Source organism: Aquila chrysaetos, chromosome 24, assembly GCF_900496995.4.
Source record: "Aquila chrysaetos chrysaetos chromosome 24, bAquChr1.4, whole genome shotgun sequence".
Lineage (NCBI taxonomy): Eukaryota > Metazoa > Chordata > Aves > Accipitriformes > Accipitridae > Aquila > Aquila chrysaetos.
The window spans coordinates 8,079,292-8,094,032 of record NC_044027.1 but is presented as its reverse complement, the minus strand read 5'-3'; the positions used below and the strand labels follow the sequence as shown (position 1 = coordinate 8,094,032).

Below are 14,741 nucleotides of genomic sequence, written 5' to 3'. Positions count from 1 at the left end.
CCAAAGACCCCTGAAGGTACCTTCCAACCGAAACCCTCCTGTGGCTCCCCAGGCCATGGAGATATGCAAACGGGATGGATAACAAGGAATGCAGCTGAACATGGCCAGCTGAGCACCAAATGCTCACAGAAATTATTTTTTCATTACTTACCACCCATAAATTAATTATAATTGTGGTCAATACCAGGGAAGATGCCCACTCCTAACACGTGTGATCTTGGTGTGCTCTCAGCCCTCCCTCCTCTGCCCCTGTGGCCATCACCTGCGCTACCTGCGCTGCCTGCTGCTGCTAGCTGCCTGCTGCTGCCAGACATCTGCGGGCAGAGCAGGGAACAGCCGAGGCTGCTTCGGTGAAATAGGAGGGAGACTTTAGGCTCCAAAATGTACTTGTGTGCACTGAAAGTGGGAAGAGGGATTGAGTCAGAGGGGCAGGGAGGAGTGCCACATCAGGGAGGGGTGCTCCTGTTTCTGGCCAGTGTTTCCATCACTCTCCCCTCCCCAAAGATGTGGATGCTCTCAGGCCCCACCCTGACCTTGGCAGATTGCTGCATCTGGGGGAAAATTTCCCTTCCAGATTCCCATATTTCTTAAGGTGGAAGGTCTCCAAGCAGAGGTTCAGAGAAGCAACACACCTTATGCTTGCTAGAGCCCCTTAAGTCACTCTTAAATCTAGATGAGCTTGTCTAGAAGAAACCAAGGTTATCCAGCAAAGCCAGAAGGTATATTCTCAGTTGCAAAAGTGGGGAAAACAAGCTAGAAAAGGAAAGCGCAGGCTGAAGAGCCAAACTCTGACATATTCCTGGACTCAGGCTCTTAAGGGTGTCTCTGAGCCACTTTGGCTGCAGAGCCCACCCTTCTACTCAACCTCCACCACAGGACTACCCCTCTGGGTGTCTCTAGCTGCTAAGAAGTTCAAAGACAACTTCAGACCTGCCCCCCATCCTGGCCCCTGGAGGTTTGGGGCCCTCTTCATGGGGATGCTGCTGGAGCAGCCCTCAGGGGGATGTCCACGGTCAGGCACTGAACACAGAACTCTGCACACCGTATTCCCTTGCAGTGTGCTTCCCTGCTCCCACAGCATAAGAAAGCACTGTCCCCAAAAGGCTGTGCTGTAACAGGGGATCTTTTCCCAGGTGCATCCCAGGAGTTTATTGAAATCACCCTGGTGTCCCAAACTGCTGGTGCTGCCAGACACACCTGGTGTGAAGAGAGAAAGCATCTTCCCAAGGTAAGCCATGCAGGTGCTGGGTCACCAGTGTCCCAGACATCTGTGCAGGGTGAGTGCTTGAGGGCAGGACAGCTGTAGGATCGAGGAAGGAAGGAGTCAGCCTCATGCTGGGGTTCTGCAAGGCCAGCTCTGCCCTGCTGTGCTCTCTGTGCCCCTCTCCCACAACTGGCAGACGCGGGTGTCCTTTCTGTCCCTCTCACAGCCCAGCAGCAAGATGAGTACCCAAGTGCCTGGTACACGTCTCAAAGTTCACAGCACTGCAGCTCACCTGCTCGCAGTGTAGCAGGAGCCCTGCCCCTACTGCAAACATGGCTCTGCCCGGCTGTAGACGTGTCCCTTGTTCAACTGTGCCACAGCCTGTTTCCCGTCAGTGTTCCCGGTCTACCCGGGATGCAGCTCTACAAACCCAGCGAGACTGTGGTGTTGGGCCCCGTTTCATGCAGAGCAGCACCCATCAGCTGCTCCTGAGTCTACCTCAAACTCACCTGTCTCATATTAGATCTGATTGCAAATCAAATGCAATTTAATTAGCAGAAAGGCAAACAGACACTTCCTATGACTGGTCAGAATCCAGCTAATGACTATCAGATCAGCAGATGTAATTGCAAATCCCTACAGTAATCAGAAAATGAAATGAAGATGCCACTTGCATCCCGGTCACATGCCTTTCACACCTCCTCCTTCCCTGGCTCATGGGCTGGAGGACACTGCTGGGAGACACACACAGTCTGCCATCCCTCATCCCTCCTGTGCCCTTCACCTCCCAGTGAGGCAACTGGTGCCAGAGAAGCCAGGCTGATTTTCTCATAGCCCAGACTGTGGCAGTGCCCTGGGGACAGCAGATCCTTGGTATGTCCCTGGTTCTGGGGAGGCCATAGGGTACAGGGAGGGAGCTGGGGGTGGGTGCCCTCCCCAGGGGTCTTGCACCAGGTTTGTCTGTATGCCGTTTTCCAGGTGAATCAGGCACGTAGTTTTCCACCTCTGCTTCCTTAAACCAATGCAAAGGCTCTATGGACACTTACTTAGAACAGGTTTATTTTAGATAAAGGGAAAAGGTTTCAATGGTGACAAAGAGATTTAGAAACCAAAACCCCTCCTGCCTTTGCCCCATGATATGAGCACTTTGGGCCCCAAACATCCTGAGAAGGCACCACGTAAGACCTTGGCTCCTTGTCCAAACCCTGGTGGATCTAAGGAGATGGTTCATGGGTCAAAGTCATTTTTGAAATTGGGTTTAACCTGCTAGCTCTTGCAGGCTTGCCTGTGCCAGGGTTACCCACAGCAGCGTGCTCGAGCAAAGGGCTCTTCTCCCTGATGCTGCAGCCATTTCCCTGCTTGGCTTTGCTTCTCTGAGCTGACCATGTCGCACCATGTCCTCTTCGATGGACTCTCCCCTCTCCAGGCATTCTGGCAGCCTGGCTCAGCTTCCTCCTCCTTGAGCGGGCTCCCCGCTCCCTGTGCACCACCTGACAAGGTATCACTAATGTACCACAGCATCAGTATTTTCCCACATGGACTGGAAACCTCTCTGCTGTCCCCATGGCCAGTTTGGCACCCTGTGCCACACTCACGACTCATGACTACCCTGGGCTGACTGGACCACTGAGTCTCCAGCTGAGGGACTGCTCTGTAGTCCCAAAGCTCCTGTGCCCGCCTAGTTTTCCTTCTTTTTCTTTCCCCTAAAGCCTTGTAAATGCCTGGTGCTGGATTCCTCTTCTCCCAATGGACGTAGCCCCCATCACAAAGATGCTTTGCATCTTCATGGCAGGAGAAGCAGCATTCAGTCTTCCTGAATTCAGGTGCAGTCATGCTCGCCTCCTGCAGCCCTGCTGACATGCAGCAAACCTCTGAAGACTCTCCTCCCTCCTTAATGCTGCTGTCCCTGTGCCCTCATGTTGTCACTGGCCACCCTACCTTTGCCATAAATCGTCATTGTCCTCCTGGAAAACTGGGAGTGGGCGATGTTTGACTTCCAGGGCACTGAACTGAGAAGCACTGGGGGGCTGCCTGTCCTTCAGCTACATGGCTGAAGGGCGTATATTAATCTCATAACACTACAAGCAATTTTCACAGTCTCCGTGCACTCCTTCATCTTTCAGTGCAGACTTTGCTTACTGCTTTTCAGGCTCTTTTCTTTCCTTGCAGATTTCCCACTCTTTCCAGATACCTTCCTTGGTGTATATATGTTGCTTGTTTGCTAGGGGAGAAGCCCTGCTCCACCAGCCTCTGCCTCGTGCTTGAAAGGGAGTTTTTAGTTGGGTTTTGCACCTTTTCTTTCATGAAATCCCAGCTCTTTTCTACGTTTGCATGCTCGACTTCCCAAATCTGCCCAGCTGCAGTAACCAGCTCTCCTTACGTGTCCTGATTTGTGCTTGTTCACAGGCACAGCCACCAATCTGCTCCTATTGATCTTCCCATTTGCGCAAAATGGCATTGACTCATGCCTACTCTAGCTGCAGATATTTTCTCAGATAGCTCTTCTAAAACCAGCTTATTTTTCAGGAACAGGTACAAAATAAACCCCATCAGCTTGCTTCATGCTGTGACCTGGTGAAGAGATATGTGAGATGTCATATCCAAGGATATCTGGAATGACCATTACAGACAAGGCTATGATTCATAACACCACCACCCCTCCAAAGAGTTATTCTTCCTGGAAGGATTTCTCCCTGGGGCTTTGTCCTTGCTTTGTCTGGCTGGGGGATCTGTGAGAGGCTCCCAGCACCATCCGGGCAGACCTTCCTTTCCCTCCTTCCCAAGACAATCTAGATCCGGGAAGACCTTTTGTTGGTGCCTTTCAACATCTTGTGCTGTGCTACCCTTCCTCCTCGCCTCCTGTTCTTACCTTCTCCTCCTGTGTCCTCCACTGCCTCTGCTCTGGTCACAGCAGCTATTCCTCTGACCTCTGGGAACATCTGCTGCCATGGGCAGCTCCATGTAGTAATTTGAGTTCCTCCATGCCAGCTTTGCATGAGGCCACAATTGTTTGTGTTATTTCCTATGGACCATCTGCTCTTCCTCAGCCAGAGGAGACATCAGCCTTTTGCTATCCCTACCACTCTCCCAGCTGCTCTTATCCCTACAAGTGCTTCCCTTCCCTCTGTGGTTGTGTCCTTGTTTACCAACTCCTACTCTTCCAGCACAAACCAAGCCAGCATGGTGAGTACATGCCTCTGCTTCAACCTCCATTCCCTTCGTGGTTCAAAGCCTGGCATCAGATCCCTGAAGGCTTCTCCCATCCCACTGGCATGCCTCCTTGCATTAAGAGGAGTGTGTCCGTGGAGGCTTCCAGCTGCTCAAGCACCCCAGCCCTTCCCATGGCACCCAGCCTTGGGCTGGCTGCTCCTCTCTCCCTCCCTGCTCACACACCCACCCAACTGCTGGGCACCAGGACAAATCCACAGCCCATCCCTGAATCACCACATTGTGGAGCACATCCCCAGCATGGTGGGGTTATCCTTGTTCCCTCTCGGAGGGAGCTTGCAATGTCATTTGAAGGTGCTTGAGTCTTCTCAGCCTGGCACCCACCTCCTTTTTGGTCCTGGCAGATGCTCTCACACTTCTCTGGTGACAGCTCTGTCAGTACCAACAGCTTCCTGCAGGCTTGTGCAAATCTCTGATGATCTCCTTACTGCTCTTCCTGTGGATTCAGTAGTTTTAGGTTCACACTCAAAATCTTCTGTATCTCATCTCCATTTATGCCTGAGCTCCAGTTTCTCATCAGATTCAGAGTCTTTCCCTTTTCCTGCAGGCTAGTGTCTCTGCTTTTCCTTCCCACCTTCAAGTCTGTTTGAACAACACAGTCACCTTCAGATGCCTTTCTGGTCCTCCTATGATCTCTCAGACTCTTGGAGGTCCCTCCCTTGCACTGTTTTCTAGGTGTGAACGTGAAGCTAACAACTACAGTGCAGTATTTGCAAGCAGACACCTTCTTTGTCTGTAATGTTCAAAGATTTTTTTTTTTGAGATCTGCTCCCACAATCTGTGATGGAGAGGGGAAGGAGGAGACCTTTCTGTATCTTCACTAATGGTGTAAACACAATTTGCTCCCATGAAGGGCAGCAGCTCTTCAGGCAGAACCTGTCACGTTTTGTGGGATCTTTAGATCAATCTCCAGTTGCAGCCCAGGAAACCCGGAGGGGAAAGAGGAGCTGCTCTCGTCCGCTCTCATTTAGCAGTCCCTGGGATCCATACTGACCACAGTGGTGAGGTCCCAGCTTTCTCTGGTGTCTCCTTCAGGTGACAAAGAGTTGGGGGTTGCCTTGAGGATTGAAACCCCATGGACTGAGACCCACCACCTGCCCCCACAGATGTGTGTATGTCCCGAGTCGCTGGAGCGAGGTGTGAGGAATGCCAGGGCAGTGGCACGGCTTCAGCCCACCACGCAGCAGAGTGGAGGGCTGGTGATGTACCACGGCAGGGGTGAGTGCTCACCCTCCTTCTACCTGTCCTTATCTCCTCCAGCTCTCCCTGTAGATGAGCCCCAAATCCCTGCAGCAGGGAAATCTCAGCAGCCCCACCATGTTCCTTCTCTTGGGATTTTCCAGTACCTACAGAGCACAGGTGACCCTCTGCCTGTGCTTCTCACTCATTTACCTGGTGACGGTGCTGGGGAACCTGCTCATCATGACCCTCGTCTGGCTGGATGCCCACCTGCACTCCCCTATGTATTTCTTCCTGGGCCACCTCTCCTTCCTGGACATCTGCTACTCCTCTGTCACCCTCCCTAAGATCCTTGGAGACTCCCTCTCACCACAGAAGACCATCTCCTTTGTGGGCTGCATTACGCAGATCTACTTCTTCCTTTGCTTTGGGGGCTCTGAGTGCATACTCCTGGCTGCCATGGCCTATGATCGGTACCTGGCCATCTGCCACCCCCTCCACTACCCAACGCTCATGAGCAAGAAGATGTGCCACTGCTTAGTGGCCATTTCGTGGCTGAGCGGCTCCTTCTCCTCTCTGATACAGGCCTTCCTCACAGCCTGCTTGCCCTTCTGCGGGGCTGACATGATCGACCACTTGTTCTGTGAGATACCCTTCTTGCTGAAGGCGTCCTGCAGCCCTAATGCTCTCCTCAACAAGGCTGCCTTGTATGCTTTGGCTGGGACTATTGCAATGGGCTCTTTCCTCTTTACTTGTGTCGTACGTTCACATCATCAGGGCTGTCCTCCAGAAGGGAGCAGGGACACAAAGGGCCTTTGCCACCTGCACCTCCCACCTGACCGTGGTGACCCTGTTCTTTGGCACTGGGGCCATTGCGTACCTGGTGCCTCACTCCAGTGGCTCCAAGGAGACTGACGAGGTCCTCGCCCTGCTGTACGCCGTTGTGACCCCCATGCTCAACCCCATCATCTACAGTTTGAGAAACAGTGAGGTCAAAGGGGCCATCAGGAAAGCCCTGCACAGGGAGGTGTTACAGATGTCCACCAAGGTTGCAGGCATGATGCTGAGCGATCCCCACCCTCCCCACTGCAGGGATGCAGCTCTCGGTGACCCAACACACATGAATGGGTCTGGGACTCCTGGTCGGGCAGTGCCTTGTGGTGCTGGTGGGGGCACAACAGCAGCTCCTAGCTCTGCCTCACCAACGCATCCTATGCTCAGACCCATTATTGCCCAGTGGGGACCCCGGGGCTGGGTACCTAATTCACAGCATTGTCCCGCACAAAGTCTGAAAGCCCCTAGCACAGCTGGCTTGAACTTGCACTGCCAGCTTCAGAAAGCCCAACTCATGCAAGTACGACCCCGGGCACGTGAGCTGTGTCTCATCCCATCCCAGGAGCCTGGTACCATCCTTCCCGTGTGGAGCACTGCAGAGGTCTTCACCCTCTCGGACCGGTGGTAGAAGGATGGCACGCAATGTTCTCTGGAGACCTGAATAGACTAGGAGGCTATTTTGTAAAATTGCTGATTGCTTGGTGTCGTGGTTTCAGCCCAGCCGGTAACAAAGGACCACGCAGCCGCTCGCTCACTCCTCCCGCCCCCCTCCGGTGGGATAGGGGGGAGACGGAGGAGAGAAAAGAGAAAAAAAAAAACCCTGGAACCTCGAGGGTTGAGATAAGGGCAGTTTACTGGGACAACGCAAAAAAAGTTACAATAACAACAACGGTACTAATGAAAGAGTATACAAAAAAAAAAGTGATGCACAGTGTAACTGCTCACCACCCGGGACCCGACGCTCCGCCACTTCCCCCACCGAAAGTCGAGAGCAGGAGAGCCCTCCCCCCGGCCCACTCCCCATATATATACTGGGCATGATGTCACATGGTATGGAATAGCTCCTCGGCTAGTTCAGGTCAGCTGCCCTGGCTATGCCCCCCCACCTCCCAGGTTCCTGTAAAAATTAACTCTATCCCAGCTGAACCCAGGACACTTGGCCACGGGAGTTCTCCCAATAAGTAATTCTGGGAACTTTTTCCCTAAGAAATAGGTATTGCCCAGGTAGAGAAGCTGTACTGGTTGTCCACAGGCTGCCTTTGATGTGACAGTGCCCTTGGTAAGCCTTATTTTTTTTAATCATTTATCTACACCAGGGCTTTGTCAGGCTTTCTGGAAAGAGCTTTTAGTCCTAAGCAGAGCCATTTCTGAGGTGAAACACCATGCAAAGCACAGCAGTAATGCTTGGCTGTTTGCATCTCCAGTTAAGTGGTGGATAATCTTGTCTGGGCTGGACTTGCAGACACTGCAGAGCCGGATGTCTTTCCCTTAATGCAATAAAATATGTATAAGTAGAAAAACCATGGTCGGGGGATTGATCTTTGTAGTTTCAGGAGTCATAGTTAATCCTGGGAACGGAGAGCTGCTTCCACATGCAAAATGGTGGCGATAAGGCAGGAGTGTGGGTGGGAGTGCAGATTAATCTGGTTCATGACATACCTTCAGGAAGGGTTCAGGGGCTCTCAGCAGCACACAGAGCCAGGAAGATGTTACCTGGTGGTCATAAATAAAGGAGTGTGAAAGGATGCTGTGACCACTGCTCAGTGCGTGCAGGAAGATACACCTACAGGCATAGCGAAACACATGCTCCTCGGACCTCGGCTGAATGCTGGGCTGGGATTTCTTTACAAGTAAGACTCTGTAAGACTCCTACTTAGCAGAAATTAAGGGAACTGGTTTCCTGTGATTGGAAACAGCCCTGTCCCTGATGGAGCCAAGGATTTCCCAGTAAGAACCCAACATGTCTTATCCCACTCAGGTGAGGATGCAACACGTCCTCCCAGAGCACATGGACAAGGCAGGGCCAGTTGGGGAGCCCAGTTTTTAGGACATCTACAAAATCGGCAGATTCTTTGGAAATAAAACAGGAATTTCACATTCCTTCCCACTCACAGTCCCCAGGGCAGGGTGAGCCAGAGCTATCTGCCACCCCTCTGCTCTCCCTACTGACAGGGAAACCTGTAATTTCATGACTGCTCCTGCCAGTTGTAGCTACGTTAGTATTTGGCCAGGTATGCACCTCTGGAGGTGCCAGGCAGGGAAAGAGGATGGAGAACCCTTGTGGCAGGGAAGGGTCAGGCACCACAAGTCCTGAGTGTGCTCCACGGTCAGCCTTCATCAACTCACAACACCGACGGGTGAGACCACACCACAATATGAACCAACAGAGCTTGCTGTAAATTCCAGCAGCATCACTAGGGATAAAAGAAACGTATATCCCTTTTATCAGACTTATCTGTCAGGGGAGATCCCTGCTTTCTCTGCCCCAGGGGGTACGCAAGACAATCTATTGGGTGCAGGAAGAAAGTATTTTTGGTACCATTAATAAATAAAATAATATTTTAAAACTAGTGTTTATTTAATCTTTATCTTGTCCTTTTAAAATGTCAATTACTGTGTATGTTTTATAACATGCATGTATATTATTTATGAATAAATATACATATATTGCGGGTGTCTGCTCAAAAGTTTTTCACTGATAAGGGTGTGCAAAGTTTGGAGAGCACTGCTCTACACCACCACATCTGAGCAAAAAAGTCTGGGGGAGTGAAGCTTTACCCACAGCAAAGGATGATCTAGGGATGAAATGAGGATCACTTAACCAGATGGGCCATATCCTGGGACCAGGTGGGATGCACCCCAGGGTGCCGAGGAGCTCATTTGGCGTTCTCCATCACTCTGGAGCCTCTTGCTTTGAACCCATGGAAACCATTGGTGGGACTGAAGCTGACAAAGAATTTCTCACCCCCTTCTCCCTGCCCTCTCAGAGGACCTGAGGGGATGGCTCTGTCTCAGACCTCGGTAGGAACACACCGTTTGGCTGCAGGCAGGGAGAAACCCAGCTAACCATGTGTCCTGGTCTGGGCTGGGATAGAGTTATTTTCTTTCTAGCAGCCGGTATAGTGTTATGTTTTGGATTTAGTATAAGAAGAATGTTGATAACACACTGATGTTTTCAGTTGTCACTGAGTAGTGTTTGGAATAAGTCAAGGATTTTTCACCTTCTCATGCCCAGCCAGCGAGAAAGCTGGAGGGGCACAAGAAGTTGGCACAGGACACAGCCAGGGCAGCTGACCCAAACTGGCCAAAGGGGTATTCCATACCATGTGGTATCATGCCCAGTATATAAACTGGGGGGAGGGAGTTGGCCTGGGGGGATCGCTGCTCAGGAACTAACTGGGCATCGGCTGGCAAGTGGTGAGCAATTGCATTGTGCATCACTTGTTCTGTATATTCCAATCCTTTTATTAGTATTGTCATTTTATTGTTATTATTATCATTATTAGTTTCTTCCTTTCTATTCTATTAAACCGTTCTTATCTCTACCCACGAGTTTTACCTTTTTCCTTCCGATTGTCTCCCCCATCCCACTGGGTGGGGGGAAGTGAGTGAGCGGCTGCATGGTGCTTAGTTGCTGGCTGGGGTTAATCCATGACACCATGTTATCTTGGCACTGCCCATCACACAGACAGGGGACGAGGGAGGGTTTGCTCCGCTGTCTCTGAGGATTCGTGCACAGGGATGAAAGATCTGAGCTGCCTGCAGAGCTTGTCTTTCTCACAGGTGTGCTGAAGATGAAGGTCATTTTCTTCCTCCAGGAGTCGATACTTCTGTTGATGCTTCAGGCCTGAGCAAAAATCCCTCTGAAAGAATATTGTGATGGAGAGAAGGTAATGCCACTGGAGGGTGTTTTCCAGTGGTGGAGGACAGGGAAGATGCCTTGCTTGGACACGGTCTCCCTGAGGGAGCAGAGGTCAGACAAAACCCACCTGCCTGTTTTCACAAGGACCCCTGTTCCTGCTGGAAGTCAAAGTCCCTCAGGCTTCCTGGCATTCACCAGCATGACATTTAGGTGCTTGAATGCCTTAGTGGGGCAGTCAGCGGGATAGTGAGGGTCACAGCATACCTGGGTTTGGCCAAGTGGAGCTTGCATTGGGTTAACTCTTTATGGCAGACTGCAGTTGTGGCTGGCAAAAGAGATGCTCATCCACCCTGTCAGTGGCCTGGGAAGAGGAAGTGGGGGATTCCTGCTCTATCCCTGAATCTCTCATTGCTTGCTGTATTAATCACTGCACAGCCATGCTCTCTAGCTTGCAGGGAAGTGGCACACCATCGCCATAGCTTCCCACTCCAGCTCTATCGAAGACCTCAAGAAATATGAGAAGGTGTCTGTGAGCACCATATTTCACCATGATGGTGAAATAATCATCAAAACTTTAATTCCTGGGAATTAAAATCTTCTCATTTGCTGTGGCTTTCACCCATGTCTCCTCTCCTTCTCCCTCTTTACCTTGGTTAGCTCTTGAGTTCTTCATAAAACAGAAAGAACTACACGGGTCCCTGGGGGGGTGGTTGCTTCCCATCCTGGTGACACACAGGTGCTGATTGTGTGCACGGAGCAGAGCTGTCAGGAGCTGTTATCTGGCCTCCAACCTGGAAGTGACCAACCAGCTGTCGAAAAATACAGTGGACATGGGAGCACCTGCCATGTGGCTGGAGACTTCAGGAGGTGAGACCAGAGGGGCTGCTGTGTCAGAGCTCTGCGCCCAAGCAGATGTCCAACAGCTGCTCCTGCTGCCGATTTGGACTTGAGATACAACCGAGTTTGGCAAAAATGGAGCAAGGGACTGTGCCAGGAACCCCTTTGGCCCATGGGGGCGGTTTGTTCTTTTGGGTTTCAGGTGGAGTCAGAGAATTAATTCATCCCTGGGTGTTTGTAAACCACCTTCAAGTGGGCAGCATCGGGGACTGGAGAAGCATCACTAAATCACAGAAATTAGACAGAAACATCTTCGTATTTAATCTACCTTTACCAGTGCAGGACTCTCTTCAATCCCATTCTGGGAGCATGTCTGAGAAGAGAGGCCAAAATCAACCGAGCTTCTTCCCAGTGGAAATGACTGATGTGGCTTCACATGCTTTAAAGACCTGATGAGAAATGAAAATTAGTTTGTTCTTTCGTCTAGCACTGGCTAGCGGATCCCACCCATTACCTCTGCATTCAGCCCAATTAATTGTGTGATGACCCTGTTCCTCCTAGAAAGGTGTCCAGTCTTGTTTAGAAGATGATGAGAGATGGAAATTTTAGCATTCCCTTGACAGCTTCCTCCCAACCACCCCTGACATTGCTAATTATTCTTTGTCTCTAACTGGAACTGCCTGAGCTCAAGTTCCAAGTGCAGCTTCATGCCTCTCGCAGAAGGTATTTGGGCTGGAGCAACCAAATGACCTCTCAAGCTGCTTTTTGAGGAGGCCCACTAGGAAAGCTGAGGGGTTTGTATGCCATTAGCTGGAGTCCAATGCTCTTTATTTGCTCTCCAGCCTGCAGGATGTGAGCAGAGGACGATGGTCTTAAAAAAAAAAAACTGATTGACCTGGCCAATACACAAATTCCTGTAAGTACCAGGGGACCGTGAGGGAGGAGATGGGACCTGACCCAGCAGCAGGGCTTAAGCCATGCCTGGAACAGGACCCCTCCAGAGCACGAACATCAGTGTGGGCTATTCCCCACTTTGTAGGTGGCAGTTTCATGTACTACCACAAAGTGTATCATGGAGAGCTAGGGATTTCCATGCCATGCTCCCTGGGCTCCCCATACCAGGCCCTTCAGATAACTGTGCTGCCCCATTAACATCTCCACCCAGGCGCAGGGATGCCTGTCCCAGAGCCCAGCCCCGTGCACCCTCCCGGCTCTCCGCCTCTCTCTGTGAATCATGCTGGAGTCAGGATTTGCAGGTGACACCATCTGGGGCAGAAAGGTCCCTTTGCTGTGTGGCACAACAGGGCCAGGTCACAGGGAGAGGCTGTGAGCACGTGCTGGTCTACCTGCACACCCGGTCATCAGTGAGGGTCCATGCTGAGTTAACCAAAAGAGAGGTTGTCCAGGAGCATCCGCAGAGAGCTCTAACCTCCAGCATGTCAGATGCAATGCTGGGGGACCTCAGCCTCTCTCTTGGCGCAATTTAGTCCCAGCAGGCCTCCATGGAGGAGTAAGATCCTGAAGCTTGCAGATTTGGGCTGTTAAAAGCATACTTTGTTCCCAAGAATAAATAAACAACTTTCTTTAGGCTCTTCAGGGCTTAGGAGCCCTGACAATGGTCTGGAGTGAAGAAGTGATGCTTCTCACAACCACAGTAAGAACCAATGGCTTTTAGAGGGCTGCAGCCCCAGGTGGTCCCATGTCCATGGGATCACCCTGAGAGGGAGACGTCCTGGTTGGGGGGACTGGAAGTGACTGTGTCCCACAGCTGGGGACAGGCACAGGTGGTCCTGGGGACAAGGCTAGTGTGCGAGGAGGTCCCACACTGTGCCAAGCTGGAGGCGGTGGGGATGGGTGGGGAGCCAGGATCTGGAGGACGGTGGGTAGGCAGAGAGAGGGACTTCAGGGACTCGATCCAGGGTGCACAGGAGGTGCAGGGTGTACAGGGGGTGATGAAGGGGGTAAGAGATGTGCAAGGGGTGCAGAGAAGGGGTGCTGGGTATGGGAGGAGTGTAGGGGATGCTGTGTGCAGGGGAGGGATGCTGGGTGTGGGTGGTGTGAAGGAGGGGTGCAGAGTCTGTAGGGTGGAGGGGTTTGGACATAAGGGGTGCAGAGGAGGGGTACACGGTAAGGCTCAGGCAGGACGTATGTGAGAATATGTGCACAGCTGCTCCAGGAGCTGCCAGAGCACCAGGAGCCCCCTGGCACAGGGAGGGTCAGCCTGCATCCCAGGTGGAGGTGATGCCCTGAGCTCATCCCCTCCCCAACCACATATAAAACATCCCACCACTTTCTCCTGCAGGGAGAGATCTCACCAGCTGTGGCCTGGTCAATATGGACTACACCAGCCCCACCATCCTCCTCAGTGACCAGCAATATCAGGGGCTGACCATCTCAGTGGTGACTCTCTAGAGTAAGTGTCAGAAGAAAAGTGTCACAAAAAAGCTCAGTGATGCCCAGGGAGGCAAGGGCCGTGGGGGGCTGACCCTCCAGCAAGTCCCTGTCAGCAGGACAGGAGCTGCCGGACACTTTGTCCTGCTGGTCTGGGGGTGTCAGGGGTCTCGGTGCTCTGGCAGATCTGCATGGGACCCCCAAAGTGTTCCCGGTGCTACCCCCATGGGAGGAGGAAGAGGTCTAGGGACATGTGGCCAGGCTGCAGCCACATCTCTGTCCCTGCAGGCAGAGACACTGAAGCAAAACCGGGTGTGATAGAGAAATTCAGACATCATGAACCAGATGGGACTTTCCAAGGAGCAGATGATCGTGCTGCCCAAAGCCAGTAAGAGCAACCAGCAGCCCCTGTCCCCGGGTCCTCTTTGCCTGGGGATCCCTGCCCTCAGCTCTCACATGGAGCACAGAGGTGGCGAGAGGCAGAGGGTGATTTTGACACCTTCCCATGGCTGCTGCATGAGAACCACGGGGACCACAGGGCCCTGGGATGCACTGAGTTGGGGCAGGCTCAGCCCTTGCAGGCAATGCATGGGGTGTGAGGCAAGAACATTGCTACCAACTGGGGTCCACAGGGGATTTTAGCCTGTGCATCCCTCTGGGTGGGTGTTGAGCAGTTTTCCTCAGGGCCGCGTTACTCCTCAGGCTCCTCTCTGAAGCAGGAGATGGGCCTCATCCCTTTTTGTCTTTGCAGAGGAGTGCACCCCACCGTTGGAGTAGGTGAGCCAGAGCTCTGGCTCTCCCACCCTGGGGCTGGGACAAGCTCCCAGCATCATCCTGCGCTCCCAGCCAGAGCCTTGGGCACAGGGACTCTGGGCACAACTGCCCAAAAGCAGCCCACAAGTAACCTCCAGCCTCAAGCACCATTCTTGAGGCCAAGCACCAGACAAAGACCAGAAAAGCCACTTTTTTCTTTTTTTCCTTTCACCAAGTAAATTTTAAGATCTGAAACTCAGCATTAGCAGGAGACATGGCCTCAGCAAGCAGCAAGCACTGCTCTGGAGAAGGGGAAAGGGATCAGGGCATCCCAGGATAACTCAGGCTGTAAGGGACCTTTGGACGTCTGTAGTCCAACCCTTGCCACAGCAAGGCTGAGGTTACTCAGGCTTTCATCCAGTGTGGTCTTGCAAGCCCCAAGGGTAGTGATGG

General features: G+C 52.2%; 1 pseudogene; it reads left to right on the top strand.

Annotated features, from left to right (window-relative positions):
- The first annotated feature begins 5,704 nt into the window (after positions 1–5,704).
- LOC115335316 lies at positions 5,705–13,556 on the top strand (annotated as a pseudogene).
- Positions 13,557–14,741: the final 1,185 nt, after the last annotated feature.